Source organism: Rhinolophus hipposideros, assembly GCF_964194185.1.
Source record: "Rhinolophus hipposideros genome assembly, chromosome: 1".
NCBI classification, from domain to species: Eukaryota; Metazoa; Chordata; class Mammalia; order Chiroptera; family Rhinolophidae; genus Rhinolophus; species Rhinolophus hipposideros.
The window spans coordinates 61203352-61225017 of NC_138047.1; the positions used below are offsets into that span (position 1 = coordinate 61203352).

Genomic DNA, 21666 nt, shown 5'->3' on the forward strand with positions numbered 1-21666 from the left:
TCAGAGTAGAACACTGGGTAGAATGGGTTCTTTACCTTGCAGCTTTATAAAGAAGGCAAAACAGCCTGTTGAGAATAACTAAACTAACACTGTACAAAGGAAACTATAGATAATTAAATATATTTATATATAACAATTTACAGCAAATATGTAGAGAGTGGTACCCTGTAATACTCTCCAATCATTCTTACCACAGAACTGATAACTGTTCGGCAACATTGGATGCCTTCAAAGTTTTGACACATTGTTGCAGAGAATGTGGCTGTGTTTGGGTCCCATGTGTTCTTTCACTTCACTGCTATTCTATGAAGTCTGCTTCTGGCATCAAGAAACTTTATATTAAGCTCTGAGCTTTTGCTTATGTGCATACTCAAACGATGATCTTTAGATACCAAATTGTTATAAATTTATTTCTCCAGAAAGACTTATTACTCTGCTTTACTTGTCAACCCCAGGAAAAGATACATGATACTTTATTTCCTCATCTCTCATCTAATCTTTGTGCTTTTTGGTTTTCTTTGGTAGTTTGTTCTCTCTGCCATTATTGGGGTTTTGCTGAGAACAGTGGTATTGAGGAGGGCATTTAACATTACTTTTTGCAGAGTCATTTTCTCTTTCGAGTGCAAATTGAAAAATAAAACCCTATTGTGCTGCCATGATACTTCCTGTGCAATGCCAATAAAACATCCCTCCCTTTCATCTCACCTCATGGTAACTTACGGGCATTGCAGTTTGATCTTGTATAGTCAGTGTCATGGGAGCTACACCACACACAGTCTATTATTGTTCAGGTGAAAAGATTACGATGAGTTTTTGAAAGTTTGGATTATGATGAGCTAGATAGTTGGAACAGAAATCTCCTTTTATTATTAAGGAGCAAAGTAAAACACAATGGCAAAGGCTGTGGTTGTTCCCCAATATTTGTTCTCTCTTTCTAATAGTTACCTATTGCATATGGCTACCTAGCTAAAGGTGATAGACAGCGTTCTTTGTATCAGGTTAGTGCAAAAGTGATTGCATTTTTTGCAAATATTTTTAACCTTTTAAACCTCAATTACTTTTGCACCAACCTAGTAGCTAGTTGTAGCCATGTAACTAAGTTATGACTGATGGAAAATGAGCAGAAGTGATGGGTGCCATTTCCACATTGTGAAAGGGAAAAGAGAAATAAGGAAAGAAATAAAGTCCACCCAAATGACTGTTTCTGCCTCCTGCTGGCTGGAATGTGAACATGACGTCATCTGGAGCAGTCATGTTGGACTGGGAAATGTTGATGATGGTAGAGCAGAAGACGAAAGGATCTGGGTCCTTGATGATTGTGGAGTTATCCTACTAGCCCTGGATTTGCTATCTAAATTGTTTTGTAAGATACAAATAAACTTCTGTCTTATTTAAGCCACTGTTACTTTCAATCCTTTTGCTGTGACAGAAATACACACAAACATAGCACAAGTAAATAAATATGTATACACACATATGAATACACACACACACACACACACACAATCTTGGTTAATAAACTATCCAAACCAGAACTACCAACTTTTTAATGTGGGGATGTCTTAGATTAAAAATATGTCAGCCTATTTCAACTTGATGTTTTTCGTGTTTTTATAATCAACATTGTCTTTTGGCATCCTCAATAAAATTTCACATTAGTTAAATGTGGGATGATGAATAGAGACAGTTAACAGGGCATAAATCAATCAGACTTTCTGATGAGGTCATAAGCTACAGTAGCAAAGAATCCAGCAGCAGTAAATTCAAGTGCCTGATATAAACTTGAAATTTGTAAATGTTCCCAAGCTAAGTATAGTTTTTAGATTGGATATAAAAAGAGCATTTGAAGTCAGAGGCTAAATGGAAATACTAAAATGAAAACAACTCCATACTTATTCTTTTTGACCTGAGAATATGTTCCCAAAATCTTTCATCGTAAATTAACCCAACATTGTACATTTTATCATTTTAAAATAATATATCCAACAAATCATTTGCACCAGCTTCTGAGAAAATCTTACAAATGACAAGACTGATTGTTTACAGGTTAATCTTTTATTCTCAGGGCAATAGAGAAAGGGGGCTTGGGCTGTAGGAGCTCGTATGGGACTGAGCATTACAGAAAGAGGAGAAGCAACTGGTCCAGAGCATGTGTTAGTTCATTTTCAAATATTATTTAGTGCTTATTATATTTAATGTATTCTAGATGTTGAGGGTTTAAAGCCTAATAATATTTAATTTGTATCTGAAAGATGCTTATAACATAATTGGGGAGGCAAATAGGTAAACTGACTATAAAGAAAATAAATTAATCGATTTTCTTATTTCATTGATTTCTATAGACAGTTCTATGTTAGGTCATTCTGAGTACTACACATTCCTGGACACAGTAATTGCTCAAGGATGTGCACATAACTATGGCCAATTAGAGATTTCTTCAGATATCTAGAAGCTGGGAAAGAGAGAGTCTCATTTTCATTTCTATCATGAATTTCTGTCACTTGTAACCACCAGATTCCTAATACAGTCTGGGTATGAATTTCCTGGGAGGCTTTAGATACTTGATAATTGAAAAAAATGAATGTGATTTATTTTTTTGTATCATATATAACCTATGTGATGTCTGCTTTCACATTTGACTGTTTTGTTCCTGCCCTCCCTTCTTTATCCCCTACACATATACTGACTACCTTATAAGCAAGATTCAGAATTCTCTGCATTCCTCAAGATGCAAATGGACTTCACAGGCATTGGTGAAATTGTAGAAATAGGTGAAAAATGTAGATTTTCTTGAGGATATATAGGAGAGTGAGAGAGAGGAGAAAGTTCATTGTATAAACTTTGAACTTTGTAGCTTTGTACCACAAAAACCATTTTTAGTAATGTCTTTCTAAGTCTCTGCTCGGCCCTCTGATGTTGGCCTTCCTTTTATTTCTTCACTTTACTCCTATAATTTCTACATATTCCAATACTGGTTCCTGAACCCTGGATCTTTCTTACTCAGAGTAATTTCACTCTGCCCCAGCTCATCCAAATCTGCATTCCTTCACCCATCACTGCATTCAACAGACAAAAGACACCCCGGATATTGAATATGTCTTCCTTAGAATATAACAACGAGAATGTAAATCACAAAATTAAAAAAAGAGTTATTTTTCAATTACAGTTGACATACAATGTTATATTAGTTTCAGGTGTACAACATAAGATAAATCACAAAATTTTTAAGTCACTTATAAACATTAACCAAAAATGTGTTTGAGTATAGAGGTGATTTAATTTAGGGATGTAAAGTATTCTTGGATAAATGTGGATTAGGGCAGAGTGTCTAGGAATAGAAAGATATATTTCAATTTGAGAATTTATTTTTCAGTGGATATATTAGGTTGGTGCAAAAGTAATTGTGGTTTAAAAGGTTAAAAATAATTGCAAAACCTGCAATTACTTTTGCACCAACCTAATATATTATTAGATCGGTGTTTTCATAAAGACTCTGTGTTAATAGTATTTTTTATATGATATTTGACATGATATACAATTTACTGATAGATAAAAATTTGACCTCAGAGGTGGGCGGGTGGGTGGTAGGCAAAGAAGTCACCACATAATGTATTCAGCCTCCTGGATAGAGTTGCCAAGTGAGAAAATGGGCAGTCATTACTATTCCTCCATCTCTATGTTTCTCCCTCTACTCCTGTTCCTTTCTTCCAGTTCTAACTTTTTCATACGGAGGAAGCTCTTTATGGAGAACTGGAAATGCCAAGAGACCCTGTGTCTTGGGTTGGTTCACTGATGATATCTTTTTAAGTCAGAATTTCCTGTTCATCTGAAATGATGGCTAGACATGGTCATAGATATGTTTCAAATCCTGAAACAAAGGGAGGATGTAAATATTCATGAATTTAGACTTGTTGAACAACTTTCCACAATTCAGTATTCCTGGAACTGGAGCACATCATTCTGATTCTTTCTCATATCCAAAGGCAGTTTGTCCCATTTTTATTTTGTATTCCTAGTGGTTTAAGTGTATCTTTGTAAGGCTTCTAAAGCTATCCGGCAGTTAGGCTGAGTATAAATAATCTTTATTGTTATTATCATTGTATGTAGCATTCACTCTGTTTTGTTGCCATTAATAAACCATTCAAGCAATGTTGTTGCAATGTATAATATTAGCAGAAGACTCCCCAGGGAGACATAAAAGGGGGTGTTTAATATTCTGCTTGTTCCTCAGTGCATAGCTCCACAGGCAGAGATGCTGGAGCATGTTCAAAGTTCACTTGGAAAAAAAAAAAAAGGATCTATGAGATCAAAAACAACACTAAATTTGTTACTGTAACACATAGAATGCTTTTGCTTTAGCATTTTTGCTAAATTAGGAAATCATAAATTAACTAAATTAATGTGCTCTTGAAATTTTTATTCCTCTTTAGATATTTTTGATTGAACATACAAAATAATTTTCACAGATCTATGTATCAGAAGTACTTTCTCAGAAGTTCAGTCAAGCTAGTATAGATAAGCTGAGAAGCCAAGTGAATTTTCCACTCAATTACTCAATTTATGAACTATTTTGAGCAGAGTTAGCCTGTTCTTTGTTGTTTTTTTTTTCTTGCAATACTTCATTGGTGACTTGGTGGAGCTCAGATTCAGCCTTGAAATTTAAACCCAGTAAGAGTAGATAGTAAAGTCTGGAACCATTGGCATTTTAAGAATGTGTGAAATAGTGTATACAGATGAATGTATAACCAACTGCTGTTGTTTAATTTGGCCCTGAAAATTTTCAGAGAAGTATTGGAATCTCAAAGACCTGCTTAGATTTGAAAACAAATCACAACAGCATGCTGTTGACTGCTAGGTTTTGCAGAGCTTTAAAGTAATTTTATCTTCTTCATTGCACTGGTAAGTTGTAACTCTCATTTTCATGCAGAAGTTCCTTTGAGAGTTTACTTGGGGAGTTATATCAGATATTTTTTTGCTGTGTAACAAATAATCCCCAAATTTAGTGGCTTAAAACAGCAACTGTTTATTTAATTTAGGATTTTGTTTTGTTGTTCAGCAATTTGAGTTGGGCTCACATTGAATGTTCTTCTGATGATTTTTGGGCTGACTCAGGCATCTGCAATCAGCTGCTGGTCAGCTACGCTGTTTTGGGTTGGCTATTTGTGGGGAGGAGCAACAGGCACGATTGGGCCACAAGTCTTTCATCATCTTGCAGGCTAGCCTGGGTTCATTCTCATGGTGACTTAGAGTTCTAAGGATAGCCAGAAAGAGTACAAGCCCCACTACACAAGTGCTTATCAAGTTTCTGCATGAGTCACATTTGCTAGTGTCCCACCGACCAAAGTAAGTCACCTGGCTGAGCCCAGAGTCATAATGGGAGGCACTCAAAATAACATGGCAGCGGCATGAATACAGGAAAGGAATGAATTTGCGACAGTTTTGCAATGTATCATACTAATAGAGATAGCCTTGGGTAACCAGACATAGCTATAGATATTGTTGATCAATAGTTATAATAGTCCTTGAGATAGCACGTCATCTTGTCCGGAAAGGGAGCATGGTGTTTTGAAACATCTTTGGCCTTGGATTCTGGATAATTGGCTTCTTGTTTTGGCACTACTACTAATTCACTGTGTGACATTGGACAGGTCACCAACCCTCTTCAGGTTGCTAATTTTTCAAATCTTAATTGAGATATTGTTCCTGGGACTAAGATATTTTTAGATTTCAAATGAATGCCTTGGCCTGCATGATACTGAGGGATTTAGAAAAGAATTAAAAAGTCATAGAACCATAGAGCTCATTGAGTCCAACATGTTATTCTTTTTTTTTTTTTTTCCAACATGTTATTCTTTATGATGGGGAAAATGAGACCCAGAGAGACTTAGTCAAGATCCTGTTAGGGGCTAGAAACGAGGTCTTTCTGATTGCCAGTCCACCAGCCTTTTCTCTATTTCTAGGTATTTTGTCAACAAGATATTAGGAACCTCTGCATTTCTAAGTATGATTAGGAACTCACACATAAAACTCAGTTAACTCACTCAAAGTTTTACTTTTCATTCAAGGTTCTTGGTATCATATATCTTTAGACATGTATAACTACTTCTGGGGTGAGAATGGTAGTTAGCAATAGTATAGAGCTTTGGAGCTAATCTTGGCTGGACTCCTTCATGCATCTGTGGTCAGCTAGCTGAAGGCCACCCTAAAAACAAGATATTTTGTTACGATAGATCAGCAAAGTGCTCACTGCACTTTCTGACATTCGCTCCTCCTCTGTTCTGACAATTGCTGTTTCTGACCCAATTGCTGCTGGGTCAGGCTCAGGGGTGGGAGGATGTGGGGAGCAAGGAGACAGGGTCGAGGAGCACACATGCCTCATCCTTTAGTCATCTGGCACCAGGGAGCTTTTTAGGTAGCAGGTGCACAATTACTGGTCTTGTTCTCATGCTGCCCTTTGGTGAGTTCATTAGAGGTCTTGCACTGGGGACTGCTGACTACAGCTGTCTGAGCTACAGTTGTCCTACCCTCTGTTGAAGTCACATCACACTGTGAGGTGGTCTTCTTTGGTGAGAAGTTCAGCTATCTCCTCATAGGGTCATTTCTCTTTTCTCTTGGCTGCCATCTAATCTAGCCAGAGTCTTTCAACGTTAGCTTTATTCTCTCAAGAGTCAGGCACCAGTCTCTGTGTCCACCGAATTCTAGGGCCACCTGCCATGTTATTGTATTTCCCTTCATTGGGGAGAAAGTGCCCCATTATTTTCTTTTGCATAGATATCCTATCTCCCAATATCCTTAACACCTATGTAAATTCTCTGTCTTCTCTCATGTAGCTTGAAAGTGGGAACCACACACTACATTTGGATGGTTTCCCAGTCTCTCAGCACAACCAACTTATATGGTTTAGCCCCTCATTTTAGGACGTGGGGCACCTGGCACTCAATGTGTTTCTTTTAGCCCTTGGTTTTTGCTGAACAAAGTGCATAAGAAGGGTAGCATTAGTTTCTTAATCTGAAAGATGAAGAAGTTGTACTTTATCTTTGGATATTGCTATGAACTGAATTGTGTCTTCCCCAAATTCATTTGTTGAAACCCTAACTCCTAATGTGACTTCATTTGGAGACATGGCTTTCAGAGGTAATTAAGGTTAAATGAGCTCATAAGGGTCCCATAGGATTGGTGGACTTATAAAGAGAGAGAGAGAGATCTATCTTTCTCTCCACATGCATGCACTGAAAAGAGACCATGTGAGAACACAGCAAGAAGGTGACTGTCTTCAAGCTAGGAAGACAGCTGTCACCAGACATGGAACTCTGCTGGACATTGATCTTGGACTTTCCAGCTTCCAGAACTGGGAAAATATAGATTTTTATTGTTTAAGCCATGCAGTCTGTGGTATTTTGTTATGGGAGCACAAGTAGACTAATGTAGATGTCTTTACCTCTGAAACTCAAAACAAACAAATGAAAAACAAACCCTCTAAAACTGCACATGACCGATGAGAGCTCCCATATCTCTAGAAAAGAGCTCACCTCACTCTTCCAATGGTATTAGGTTGGTGCAAAAGTTATTGTGGTTTAAAAGGTTACAAATAATTGCAAAAATCGCAATTACTTTTGCACCAACCTAATATTTAGATTCAAGAACGCCTCTCCTTGACTGTTGAAACTGTTGATCTGCCTTTACCCAATATCTCCAAACTGAAGTCTTAGCCATGGCACTCACATTGTTAATGTTATCTCAACAACCAAACAAGCTCCAGCTTCCCAACTTTTCATTTTCTCAGATTTCTAAAACTTGGCTATCTCATGCACTGATTTCCTCATCTATGACATCAATAGTATAGTAATTTCCTGTAAACTATGGTTTGATCATACTGAAATATATTAACTGCAGTGAATGGTGCAATTGCCAGTATTGTTATTGTGTGCACCACACTTTGGAAGCCGTGACGACCCTGAGAGATTACATGCATGGTTTGAAATTTGTGATCTCTGAATCCAGAAACACGGCACTTATATGGAAAGAGAAAATGGAGGGCCAAGAACAATTACAGCCATGCACCACATAATGACATTCCAGTCAAGGATGGACCACATATGCAAAGGTGGTCCCATAAGATTATAATGGAGCTGAAAAATTCTGATCACCTAGTGATGTAACCATCTTAACACAGTAGCGCAATGCATTACTCATGTTTGTGGTGATTCTGGTGTAAACAAACCTACTACGCTGCCAGCTGTATAAAAGTGTAGCATATGCAGTTACAGTAGTAGGCTATCCCCTTGAGGTTTGTGTACACTTTATGATATTAGCACAATGATGATATCACCAAACTACACATTTCTCAGAATCTATCCCTATTGTTAAGTGGTGCATGGCTGTATTTTTAAAATTTTCTTAGCTGCGTATTTAGGCTCTCTGTCTCTTAGTATCAGAATCATGCTCGCATCCGCAGTAACAGTTTGGGAATAAGGAAAACAGAAAGTTAAATTTCTTTGGGTTCAAAAGATGTCTCTTCTTTCAACTCCTAGAACACCTTCTGTTGATACTAATATTTGGCATATAAATTTTAAGCTCCTTGGATATAGGGGATATGTTTTGTCACCTATGTATCTCTGAAAGTGCCTAACTGAATCCCTAGCAGGAGAATAATCCAGATAAAATTCTGAACACAGTGCTTGACCCATAGTAAGCACTCATTAAATGTTAGCTGTTATTATTATTAGTCCAAAGAAGGTGCACTCTGGTTGTTGATGGATTGACTTCTCTTTTGCAACTGTTCTCTGCTTCATCCATTCTGTGGAAAGTTATGTAAACCTGTAAAACCTTATTCTATTTTATATTAGGATACAGGACAGAAATATCATGAGGGGAGTATAATTGTTCTTTGACCTATATCATCGGTTAATATTCAGTGATTTTTGAGCATGTTTTGTACATATATGTTTGTATACACCAAAATTTAATCACATAGAAGGACAAGCAGAGGTTGCTTTGTTTGAAACTACTCTCTAAAATGATTCCAAGTAATGCTTGAGTCCTGTTTAAAAACACTGCCAAGTCTTCTTGCATCAAAGTCTCAATTTGCATATTACTTTACATATTGAGTCCCAAAGGCTTCAATTCAAAGGATGGAAAATAAAATTAAATGAATCAATTAGTGTATCTTACTGCAATTGTATTCAAATCCAATATTAAAGGCATTACATACAAATTACATAACAGATTTGGAAAGCAATTCAATTTAATCACATCCTAGATTAGGAGGGACAGGAACCCAGTCAAGAGCATGAGAAAACTGTCAGTCAGCCATTGTGCTGAGGGCTGGGGAGGAGCCCAAACCAGCCCAGCACTACACCCCTGACTCAAGGCTGGGGTTTCCAGGAGGGGCTTTTATCTTTCTAAAGAGGTGATTCTATTTGATCTGTTCCCTTTTTAGCTATTTGATTTCTGGTAATGTTAGAATTTTAAAATTGGTGCTGAATAGCCACTAATTTTGTACAATATCCTTCTTGTGGAGAAATATTTTGAAAGATTAGCTACTCTGTGCATATTCCCAGCTCTTTCAGCCGTTTTTAAAAGTTCCTTCCACCTTATTCTCTGAGACGCTTCCATTCAACATAGTCTGGATATATAGACCTGTTCTATCCCATGGAAGAGCCACTAGGACTAGTGTGACTAAATAATTGAATGTATAATTTTATTTAACATAAATTAAAAATTTAAAAAGGCTGATATTGGGTTCAGTTATTGAACGAGTTTTTTATTGTGTTTGGGCCAACTTGGATATGTGAATCTATTTTTTGACTCTACATTTTATGAAACCTGAAATACACAGCTAATTTCTTAGTATGAAAAAAAGGGATGTAACATCTTAGTAATCATTTTTATGTTAATTACATGTTGAAATGGTACTATTTAAGATACGTTTTGTTAAACAAATTATATTATTAAAATTAGCTTTATTGGTTTTTACTTTTTAAATATGGCCATTAAAAAATTTAAAGTTACATTGTTTTGTATTTCGATTGGACAGTGTTGGGCTAGACTGAATGAAACCAGAGAATAAAGGTGCTAAATATTTGGTTTTTAAATTCAAATGCCACAGTTCATTAGTAAGGTAGGAAATTTAGAAGAAAACGTGTTTTCTTTTTTTGTGTTCCCCTCAGACAAGATTAAGATTTCTCAGCTGGAGAAAATAAGAGGGAAGTGCCAGACGAAAGGGAGTACGTGGGCACCTAAAGGCTCTTCAGGGTCCATGTGGGGATCACTGTTTACTGCGTGTGCTGAGGACCCATGCGAGCTGTCCTCTTGGCCAGGCAGTGCAGATAAGGCACCATCCACAGCCAGCATTCTATAGCAGGCTGGCCTGTGCCTTGTGACCTTGTTCAGCCCTCACCCAGCCACTCTGGGAAGTAACTCCACCTTCCAGCTGCACACTCCTGGGTTCCCCAGTGCCCTCTTTTAATGCTCTTGGCTCTCTATACGAGGTGTGTTTAAATTAAAAAAAATTACAGTAAAAGACCCATTGCTATTAATCTCCCTCAAAATACTCCCCCTCGCTTCAAACATATTTATCCCATCATTCTTGCCACTTTCTGAAGCAGTTCTGGAAGTCCTCTTTCGTGAGCGTGTTTAGTTGCGCTGTCGTGGCTACCTCGTTGTTCTGCATCATTTTGACTTTGGGGAAGAGCCAGAAGTCACGTGGTGTTAGATCTGGTGAAGAAGGTGGATGAGGACACACCATAAGGGTTTTATTTGATAGAAATTGCCATATACCCGAAGCGATGTGTGACACCAAGCATTGTCATGATGGAGCACACTTGAAAACACACCTTCTCTCAACTGTAGCTCACACCTGACTGACTGCAACAAACAACTTGAAACTTGTCACACACTGTTACTAAGGTTTGATGCGCTACTTCCCATATGAAGATCCTGCCTTTCTGTTGGATGGCAATTCGCAGCAGCATTCGCTGTAATTTTTGATCACAATGCAAAAGCTCCGTGTCACACATCACTTCTGGTAAAGCAATTTCTGTCAAATAAAAACATTACGGTGTGTCCTCATCTGCCTTATTCACCGGATTTGGCACCATGCAACTTCTGGCTCTTCCCCAAAGTCAAAATGACCATGAAAGGTGAAGGTTTTGAATTGATTCAGGACATCGAGGCAGTCATGGCAACACAACTAAAGATAAAAAAGAGGACTTCCGGAACTGCTTCAGAAAGTGGCGAGAATGATGGAATAAGTGTGTTTGAAGTGAGGGGGAGTATTTTGAGGAGGATTAATGCCAATGTGTCTTTTACTGTGCTAAATTTTTTTAATTTAAATATTCACTGTATTGTTTGATCACACCGCATAAATAGAGAGTGGAGCTCTGGTCACTTGGAGGAGTAGTAACATTGTATAAATGAGGTCACTGCCCCTGGCCAAGGAAGAAGGAGTCAGACCAGCTCAGTGTTTGCCAATGACTGGGCAGAATTGGACGCAGCCTTCCATGCCTACTGTCTGACCTGTTTCAACTCTTATAGGAGTTGATCTTGGAGATGTCAGTAGGGCTGCATGTTGTGTTTCTTTTTCTCACGGATTTACTGAATTTCAGGGCAGTTTTTACTTGTGGCTCATGATTCATACTTTGTTTCCCTTCCTGAGCCCTGCTTCCCAGTTTAGGTGATGTGTCCTTTCTATGTGTTCACACAGTGGGACAGATTGTATTGCCCCCCAAACTGCCACAACAGTATTTCCAGGCCTTCATGCACTTCAGAACCTTGCCACTCTCATCAAGAAATGGAATCTGTTTCCCCCTCCTTGAAGTTGAGTGGGACTTTGTAATTCTTTTGATGAATAAAGTGTGGTGGAAGTCAAGCTACATGACTGAAAAGCTAGGTCCTAGAAGGTGGTATGGCTTCCAACTGGTGCTCACTGGTGCTCTGTCTCTCTGTCAAGATGTTTGTCTTTGGAACGTAGCTTCTATATTCTAAGAAAGCTCAAACTAGCCCATGTTGAAGACCGCATGGAGATGCCCATGTGCATAGGATCTGAGGCCCCTTGACTGCAGCCAGTATCAACTCTCATCAAGTTTTCCAATTGAAGCCTCAGAAATCACAAAGAGAAAAGACGTTTGCATTGTGTCCTGTTTCAGTCCCTGATCCACACATAAGAAATGTGTGGCTTGCACTACCAAGTGTTAGGTAATTTCAATGTGGCCACAGGAATGGAAACATACAGCATCGTGTGCTTATCCACATTATTTCACCTGTGAAACTACACCCAATATAATTGTCTGATTGTTTCTCTCTCCTTAATAGACTTTAAGTTCCTTGAGGACAGATCTAAATCACATCCATCCATCTATTCCCTATGCATTGTATATAACCTACAATGTAAAGACCCAAATACATTTGAGTTTTTCAAAACAGGTAAGAAGTTTTGAAAAACTGATGGAGATTTGGATTCCTGATGGAGAACAGGAGTTAAGAAATAAGAGGATAGTGTTTTGACAGTGATGACAGTCCTAGTTCATCTGGATTTCAATAAGGTATTTGACAGAGCCCCTTGTGACATTTTTGCATGGGCTAGATTATCATGGTTAAGATTTGTAGGCAATTTTCAATTTAGATCTAAGGAGTGTTGATGTAGAATTTGTATCAGTGTCAAGGGAGGTCTTTAGGAGAGCATGACTAGAAATTTAACCTAGCCTTTTCACATTTGAGTAAAGATATTCATAATATGCTTACTGAATTGGGTTAAAACACATTAGCCAAAGAAAAAGTTACTGCACTGGACGAAAGAATCAGAATTCCAAGACTTTGACAATCTAGAATAATGGGCTAAAATAAACAGGATTAATTTAGCAGAGGTAAATAAAAGGTATACAATTTTTATTAAAAAAATCAATTGTGGCATATGTTTAGGCTACTTAACATGGGTTCATTTGAAGGAGAAGTAGGGGATTTAGATTGCCTCAGTCAACAGGAATGTGAGGTGGCTGCTAAAAAAAGCTCATGCAGTCTAAGGTCTGTTATTAATTAAGAGAGTTTTTAGATTAAGGGAGATAACAGTGGAGCTTTTTGTCTGGGTACTAGTGGCTAACACACGCTGAGTTCTCGTCGTGCCCTATACCATATTAACGGCTTTATGTGATATGCCTGATTGAATCTTTCTTATAGGGATAGATACTATTATTCCCATTTTATAAAATGAGGAAATTGAACACAGCGGCATTAAGTAATTCTCTCATGTTGCACGTCTACTTAGTGGCAGGGCTGGGATTTGCATGGATTCCAGAGCTTGCTCTCTTAATTACCACCCAAGTTTGGAGACCACTCATTATGGAGACATGAGAAGCCACCGTGTATCCAGAGGAGGGTGGACAGGATGGTGAAATGGTGGCCAGAGGACAGCAGAAACTGATTGAAGGACCTGGAACACTTGAGTTGTAGAAAAGACAACTGGGAGGTTATTTCTGTTTTGCAAATGTATAAAAGGCAGTTTAGACTTAAAATATGAAAGAATCATCTTACAAAACCATTAATAAAGGGACTGGAATGCTGGGAAGTAGCAGCAGATGATGAAGGGCTGCTAGAGTGAGGCTGCTAGAAAGCCGATTCTGACAACTGGGGGATACTGGTACTGTAAGTTCACCTCCAGTCCTGAAATTTGAAAATTCGGCAATGCCCTTTGATCTTCTCTTTCATTGTTGACATTTCAGAGACTTGAACTAGTTTTTCCTACATAGTACAAAAACTTTTGTGACAGAAACAACTCTTTCTGCTGTATCTTAGGATTTTATTGATTTATTTTGTACTGTGGTTAAATCATTATAGAAAAGAAATGTCCCTCTGTGTTTTAAAATGTAGCTGGAGAGCATGTTTTTCTAATAAAGATGTTATTCATAGACCTTCGGCCACTCCTTGGAACATAGTAGGAATGCAATTCATGCTGGAAAAGCCTTTGATATTTTCATTGAAATTTTTCCTACATAAGGATTTATTATCTATAAATTTCATAAAAATCTATAAAAATTTATACTTTATAAATAAATATAAATTTATAAGTCTATAAATTTATATTTATAACAAATTAATTTAATACATTAACATAAATATCAACGTATTATGTAAATATATAACAAATGATATAATATATGATTTAATGTAGTACATGTAACATGAACATATAAACATAATAAATACTATATGTAGAAATATATAATAAGTATGTGTAAATAAATCTATAAATATGTATAAAATTTATAAGAAGCTTATGGTCTTTTAACGATGAACTATCACTTGTTGTCATGGAAATAGGGGTAATATTCTAAATGTTTAAGAGTGGTGAAGCATAGGCACCAACTGACCAGTATGGATGTTCAGAGAACTAGAACAGGGTCTTAGGGGCCCTTTGAGGCACCAGGCAATAAAGTTCTAGTTTTGGGGTTGTAGGGAGGATGAAAGTGTGCCCTAAAGGAGGAGGAAGGTCAGCTTCCGGTGGTGGCGAGGGCATTTGAGAGGTCAGGGGAGAAGTCTTTCAGAATTTTAACAACAATCACACCAGTTCCCACAGGCCAGATATCCATCCTGGATGTAGTAAAGGAAGATTTCCCAGGGAATTCCTGAAAAATGAGGATTCTCTGGGCAGTAGAGAGGGCGCTGGATTTGGAAACTCAGATTAGAATTTAGATCTTCCTACTGCAAGTTTTATGCTTGTTCCATGATACCAACTGGTGTCTGTAGTGGGTTGAGTAGTGGGTCCTAAAAAGGTGCTCCACATGCTAACCCCTGGAACCTACGAATGTGACCTTATTTGGACAAAGGGTCTTTGCAATATCATTAAGAATCTTGAGATGAGATCATCATCCTGGATTAAAAGGATGGGCCCTAAATACAATGGCAGGTGTCCTTTTATCAGACAGAAGAGGAGGTGACACAGACACAGAGAGGAGGAGGCCACATGACCACAGAGGCAGAGATTGGACTGATGCAGGCAGGGAAGTCAAGGAACATTCGGAGCCATGGAAAGCTGGAAGAGGCAAGGAGGGATTTTTTCCTAGAGCCTTTGGAGGGATTGCATCTCTGCAGATACTCTGATTTCAGACTTCTGTCCTCCAGAACTGTGGGAGGATAAATTTGTTGTTTAAGCCACCAGGTCTGTGGTAATTTGTTACAGCAGCCTTGGGAAGCTAATGCAGTGTTCATGTGAGAATGTACTTACTGGAGAGCCTGAGTGTAATTGGCAAGTTTAATCACCACCTGTATCTCCCAATGCCCTTTCCTCTGTTAGTGCAGTGGGAGTTTGTTAAAAAAGTTTATAGGTGCTAAAGAAGAAAAAGTAGCACATTGTAAAGATGTAGTGTTACAATATTTCAATTCCACTAGAGCAAATAACAAGTAAATGAAATCACTTTTTAAAATTGCCTGATAATGAAGAGCATTAGAAAAAATGTAAAGTTTTACACTTAATTAGGGACTATGTAGTAAAGAATTTGGCCATGACCAAAAAACGGTCTGGACTTTACCCTTGGCTTCCTGGCTTCCTTGGAGGGAATCAATGTCATACTTGATAGGAATGTTTTTGTGTAGTGTGGGTGCTAGTCACATTAGATCTTAGAAAGGGTCAGTCATACCAGATAATCTTAAAGTGTGGCTGGCCATGCCAGAAAGACTGACCATGTGATTTAGGGTGGGGCTTTGTATCATTTGTATCAGTTGACTTGGAGACTGAAATCAAACATGTGGATAATCAACTAATCAATCATGTCTATGTAATGAAGCCCTGGTAAAAACTTTGGACACCAAGGCTTGGGTGAGCTTCTCTGGTTGGCAATATCTGTGTGTATTGTCACATATCAGTGCCAAGAGGGAACACATCCAGGGGACCATGGAAGCTTCGTGTCTGGAACTTTCCTAGACTCTGCTCATGTGTCTTCTTCCTTGGCTGCTTTTAATTTGCATCCTTTCCTTGTAAAAAAGGATAACTGTTAGTATCATAACTTTCAGTAAGTTTGGTGATTCTTAGAAAATAATGGAACCTGGGGGTAGTTTTTGGGAACTTCTGGAACTTGCAGCTGGTGTCAGAAGTGAGGGTGGTCTGGTGAAGGACTATGCCCCATACCCTTCAGCTTGGCTAACTCCAGGTGAAAGTCATTTGTCAAGGCAGTAGTCCCAGGGTAGAGAAAGGTAAATGGGGAAACCCCACAAAAGGAGGGGGAAGGCAGGACCTCTTACCCTGTATAAGGGCTCGCCTCACATTTGAAAATGATAGTCCAGGCTCCAAACTCTCATTTTGTAAATATATCACAGATACTCAATTGAGGGCATGTACACCTTATATAAGCTACTATGAGAAGACACACCCTCATGGATTGCTTCTCCCTCTGCTTGACTGCTTCTCAGCAAATACGTGGGAGTGTGGGAAGGCTGGTCATTCCATCTGCTGGGGGCTCCATCCCTGGAGCCAAGAAGCAGAAGTGCTGTTTTTGTTTTTCTCCCCTTGCTATTATCTTGGTTAACTCGCAGGTAAAAAAAATGTGCATCCTTGTGTAGTTTTAATTCAAAATTGTCAGTAATAATGAAAATAATTACAAAACTAAATTAGAGTTTTTGAAATTCAAATACAACAGATCAAAAGAAGCAGGAAGATAATGATGCTTAGCCATGTTCTATATATTTGAGATTGTGAGAAAAATGGGATATCTTAGAAATTGAGTATTTTCTAAAACAACCCAATTTAATATTCCTTACAGTAGTTTTTTTTCCCCTTAGGGGTGTGTGTGTATGTGTGTGTGTGTGTGTGTGTGTGTGTGTGTGTGTGCTGTCCTTGTACATTAAAGATAATTTCTGGGATATACATAAGAATACTAGATAGGTAAATGTGTGTGTAAGAAAAACACTTCTTTGTTTCTCCTTTACTTACATACAATATTTTACTTCACTCCTGTCACCAGATATATAGGTTTTCCACACCAAACAATTCTTCAACACTAGCTGGGAGTCCTAGAATACAATGCGATTTTGACACTAACTAGAATTAGTGCAGACCCCACAGGTTATGAACTCAGTCTGACAAGACCATCTCCTGCCCTGATTTGAGACACCAATCATGAGTCCAAGTTGTCACCTGTACGTCTGACTAACTGGCTATAAACTGGGGTTCCTGTGACCCTTTCCTGAGGTTCAAGAATTTGCTAGAATGGCTCATAAAACTCACAGAAAAGCTTATTATTTATTATATAATAAATAATATGATAAAGGATAAAGATGAACAGTCAGATAAAGAGGCGCATAGATCTGGAAGGATCCTGGTCTCAGGAGCTTCTGTCCCCATGGTATCTGGGTGTTGATAACAATGACAATAAGACATTCAAGAGAAGTAGGGAGATGTAGGAGGAGTTATGATTGAAGCCCTTGCCATGATTTATTGGCATATGAATGTGTTCACTAACCCAGATGCTCCCTGAAGCCCATACTTTTGTGATTTTTGTGGAGGCTTCATGTTGTAGGCATGCTGAATTATTAACTCAGTTTCCAGTCCCTCTCCCCTTCCCAGAGGATGGGGGTGGGGTGAGGTGGGAAATTCTAATCTTCTAATCATAGCTTCATCTTTCTGGTGAGAAGCCCCCAGCAAGGTGCCTACCAACAGGCAATTGACATTCCTGTCACCCAGGAAATTCCAAAGGATTTAGGAGGTTGGTGTCGGGAATTGGGGTCAAAGATCAAATATTAGAGCAAAAGATCCTGTTAGGGCTTTTATCACTTAAGAAATTACAAGAGTTTCAGGAGCCCTATAGGAGCTCTTTAATATACATGTAATATAATATGTATAAATAATATAAATATGAAAACTATTATTTCACAATGTGTTAATTTTCTTTTAAAATAACAAAGGTAGGCTGTAAAAAGCCATCTTACCTCATGGTCCTTTGAATAAGGTGTGGCAGTTTTGCTTTTGTACTCAATCAGCAAGAACTAAGACTAACAGAATTCAACAAAAAGGAAGAAAATCACAAAGGAGTGTGTGTACCACTTGTTGAATATAAAGTAGAACCTCAGATGTTCATCTTTTTAAGTGGATCTGCCAAGTCAAAAGAGAAGACTCCTCTTCTTGTGGCATTAGTGTGCCCAAAGAATCTGCTTCTTTAGATGATGGTTAGGATTTCTGACAAAGGTCTTAGTAAAATTACCTTTCCTGCTTAATCCCATATTCATGTCTGGATTAACTATTGTGTTAGGTGCACCAGTTTGTATCTGCAAAATAAAGTAAATCAGAGTAGGTCAGTAAAGTAAGTATAGCTTAAGAATATGAATACAATTTGTTTTTGTCATTAAAATAAGGTCACCAATGTTTTTTTAAAAATATTTTTTATTTTTCACTTACAGTTGACATTAAACAATTTATTAGTTTTACATGTATACCACAGTGGCCAGACATCCACAAAACCTATGAAGTCATCCCCCAAGAAATCCAGCAACCACCTGACACCACAAACTGTCACCACAACACGACTGACTATATTTTCTATGCTGTACTTCACATCCTGATGATTATTCTGTAACCACCAATTTGTATTTCACCTTTTAAATCCAGCCCCCCAAACCTCTCCTACTTGGCAACCATCAATTTGTTCTCTGTATCTATAAGTTTGTTTCTGTTTTGTTTATTTTGTTTTTTAGATACCACATATAAGTGAAATCATGTGGTATTTGTCTTTCTCTATCTGACTTATTTTGCTCAGCATAATACCCTCTAGGTCCATCCATGTTGTCACAAATGGTAAAATTTTATTCTTTTTTATATCCAAGTAGTAGTCTGTTGTATATATGTACCACATCTTCTTTAGCCAATTGTCTATTGATGGACTCTTGGTTCTTGCTTACTTATCCATTCAGCCAAACTATGTCTTTTGATTGGAGCATATAATCCATTTATATTTAAAATAATTGTTGATAGATATGTAGTTATTGCCATTTTATTATTCATATTTTTAATCTTTTTAATCTTTTTCTTTTCTTGGCTTAAAGAAGTCCCTCTAACATTCCTTGTAATACTGGTTTGGTGGTGATGAACTCCTTCAGCTTTTTCTTGTCTGGGAAGCTCTTTATCTGTCCTTTGATTGTAAATGATAACCTTGCTGGGTAGAATAATCTTGGTTGTATGTAGGTCCCTACTTTTCATCACTTTAAATATTTCATGCCAATCCATTCTGGCCTGCAAAGTTTCTGTTGATAAATCAGCTGACAGTCTTAGGAGCTCTCTTGAGGTGTGATAAAAAACTATGATGAATACTGCTGTCGAGTGCCATCCAATGGAAAGGCAGGGATCTTCAACATAGGAAGTGGCACACCAAATTTTAGTAACAGTGTGTGACAAGTTTCAACTTTTTCAGTGCAGTCAGTCAGGCGTGAGCTATGGTTGAGAGAAGGTGTGTTTTAAAGTGTGCCATAAATTATAGATCACAAACTATGCATTAACATGAAATGGGCAAACGGTTTCATCCTCCATCATGGGAACACTCCATGTCACACATTGCTTCTGGTAAAGCAATTTCTGTCAAATAAAAATATTATGGTGTGTCCTCATTCACCTTATTCGCAGGACCTGGCACCATGCGACTCATAGCTCTTCCCCAAAGTCAAAATGACCAGGAAAGGTAAACATTTTGAATCAATTTAGGACATCAAGAGAGCCATAACAGCACAACTAAAGACACTCACGAAAGAGGAATTCCAGAACTGCTTCAGAAAGTGGCAAGAACGATGGGAGAAGTGTGTTTGGAGTGAGGAGGTGTGTTTTGTGGGGGATTAATGGCAAGAGTGTTTTACTGTAATACGTTTTTTAAAATTTAAACATTCACTGTATTGTTTGATCACACCTCATAGGTAACTGCTTTTCTTTTGCTGCTCATAAGATTTTCTCTTTGTCTTTTACTTTTGGCATTTTGATATGATGTGTCTTGTTGTGGGCCACTTTGGGTTAATCTTGTTTGCGATTCTCTGTGCTTCCTGGACTTGTGTGTCTATTTCCTTTGCCAGATTAGGGAAGTTTTTCATCATTATTTCTTCAAATAGGTTTTCAATCCCTTGCTTTCTCTTTTCTCTTTCTGGTATTCTTATGATGAGAATGTTGTTATGCTTGATGTTGTCCCAGAGGCCCTTAAACTATCCTCATTTTTTAAAATTCCTTTTTCTTTTTGCTGTTCTGATTTGGTGTTTTCCTCTACCTTATCTTTCAAATCACTGATTTGATTCTCTGATTCATTTGATCTGTTCTTGATTCCACCTACTGTATTCTTCATTCCAGTTATCATATTCTTCAATTCTGACTTGTTCTTTTTTATAGTTTCTGTGTCTTTATTTATGTTGACTACCTCTTTGTTGAAGTTCTCACTAAGTTCATCTATTCTTCCCCTAAGTTCATTGAGTATTCTTATAACCAGTGTTTTAAACTATGTCTGGTAGATTGATTGCCTCCATTTTGTTTAATTCTCTTTCTGGACTTTTGTCCTGTTCTTTCGTTTGGGACATGTTTCTTTGTCTCCTCATTTTGGCTGTCTCCCTGTGTTTGTTTCTATGTATCTGCAACATCTACAAGTCTTGGCAGGGTGGCCTTGTGTTGGAGGTATCCTATGGGGCCCAGTGGCTCAGTCTCCTAGTTACCTGAGCTGGGTGCTCCAGGTATCCCTTGTGTGGGTTGTGTGTTCCCTCCTGCTATAGTTGAGCATTGACTGCTGTTGATATGTCAGTGGGTGTAACTGACCCTTTGGCTGACTGACTGTAAGGATTGGCCATGACTGTGGTGGGTGAGGTGTTGTGTGAGGGCTGACCCAATGGAGTGGGATTTGCTGTAGTGGTGCTCTTGTGCCTGCTGAGTCCACCCTTTTGGTGTATCATTTGTGGAGCTAATTGGGTGGTGCTCTGGTGTGGTCTGAAGCCAGTCACCAGGTGTTTTGCTTCTGAGGCCTCTTGGGAGGGGCTCTGGTACAGGCCCCAAAGAACTGCTGCCTGTGCCTAGCCCAGGGCCACGTTGTGGGAGCTACAAAGTGATCTGTAGTTGGTAGCTGTCTGTGCTGGGTTTGGAGGTGCCTGGGAGAGGCTATGATGCAAACTGAGATAGGCTGCCACTAGTGCCAGGTTGGGGGCTGTTTAGTAAGAGATACAGGGCATGCTGAGCCCTGCTGCTGCTTTTTTTGGGGGTTTCTTCACCTTTCATAGATTTTAGGGAAGTCATCAACATGGGCTCAGGCCAGGTGCTTGTGAGTATCAGCTGCTGAAAGAGGTTTGGGTCTGTGTGTGAGTTGTGTGGGGTGGGTTCTCAGGGAATCACCAGGGTGGGGTGAGTATGGTGGCAACTGACTCAGATTTGGCACCTGCCTGCGTCTGCTGGTTGAGTTGCAGGAGGGCTCATCAACAAACAAAATGTTGGAGAGAGCTGCCGCTCCAGCCGTCACCCTGAAGCCAGACAGTTCAGTTCCTCCCCATATGTCCCTGATGCTTTGTAAGCTGCTGCCCAGTGCTCAGAGTAAGTGTGTCCATTGGTGATTGGGTCCCTGTGTGGGTCCTTTAAGAGGATGTCTGGGTTTCCAGCAATGCTTGGTCTCATCTAGATATGATCTCTGATTTTCACAGCCATATGGTGTGGGGTTTCCTTTTCCCCTCACTGGCACT

General features: G+C 38.6%; 1 pseudogene across 1 annotated transcript in view; it reads right to left on the reverse strand.

Annotated features, from left to right (window-relative positions):
- LOC308499357 (polymerase delta-interacting protein 3-like) overlaps positions 1 to 6379 on the reverse strand; it is an 87455-nt pseudogene extending 81076 nt beyond the window's left edge. The window contains exon 1 of the transcript in view: positions 6248 to 6379. The product of the transcript in view is annotated as a polymerase delta-interacting protein 3-like (transcript). The remainder of the gene's footprint in view (positions 1 to 6247) is intronic.
- Positions 6380 to 21666: the final 15287 nt, after the last annotated feature.